Genomic DNA, 1,082 nt, shown 5'->3' on the forward strand with positions numbered 1-1,082 from the left:
CCGGGGACACCCTTCCCTCCACCCGGGGACACCCTTCCCTCCACCCGGGGACACCCTTCCCTCCACCCGGGGACACCCCTTTCCTGGACGCCAGGGACACCTTGACGCTGGGGACATCCTTCCCTCCAAGCCAGGCCCGGGGGACACCCCTTCACATCCATACCGGGGAAACCCCCTTTCCTGTCCACACCGGCCCGGGACAGCGCCTCCTGGCTGGTAGTGCCGGAGACAGCCCGTGCTGGGGCAGGCAGCCAGCTGGCAGGAGGGTGAGGCCTCACAGGTGGCCGGCCCCCACCCTGCAGCTATGGGGGTGCTCAGGAGCCCCTGCTCAACTCTGAGTGCTTCATCTCTGTACCCGGTGTGTCCTTTCTCTCCGTCCTCCCAGTGAAGTGCTGGCCTGTCAGGACCAGCAGTGTTCTGGAGGGCAGAGCTGGGGGAGGGAGGGTGCTACAGATCCCTGGGCTTAGCCAGCCAGGGTGGCACAGAGGCCTGCCACCGCAGCTCAGGGGCCAGGGCTGGACAGAGGGGGACCTGCAGGGGCCTTCAAGGGTGGTGGGCAGTGAGGGAGAGTTTTGGGGAGAATCAGCACTATTTGCTTAGTTTTAAGCTGGATCCTGAGAGTAAGGTGACTGGAATCAAGTGGTTTGCTGTCCTTGGTCATCTGTTTTCCAGTACCTAGGATGCCATCCTTTATTTTGTTTGGTTGCTTCAGGCAAGAGAGTAATTTCAATCCCTCTTGCTCCAGGCCCTGGCTGTTTGCCTGTTAATATATTTGCCTGTAATGCACTTAGCCTGTTTATTGGTTAGATCAGTCTTAACTGTAGCCTGTCCATTGGTTAGATCAGTCTAACTGCTGTAAGCAAACAGCAGGAAGGCCGCAGGCCGCAGATAAAATAAGTTTACCCTTACTGTGGCTCCGGTCTGAAACTCAGCTAGGGAAGGAGAAGGACTCACTCGTGGGTGAGGGGACAGAGCTGGGCCAAGGGGCAGAGCTCTGGGGATGTCTAGGACAGAGGGGACGGGCACCCATACCAGTCTGCTACCTCTGCCTGGGGTCCGCTGCTTACAGCCAGCCAGGAGGC

Source organism: Dipodomys ordii, unplaced genomic scaffold, assembly GCF_000151885.1.
Source record: "Dipodomys ordii isolate 6190 unplaced genomic scaffold, Dord_2.0 Scaffold71, whole genome shotgun sequence".
NCBI classification, from domain to species: domain Eukaryota; kingdom Metazoa; phylum Chordata; class Mammalia; order Rodentia; family Heteromyidae; genus Dipodomys; species Dipodomys ordii.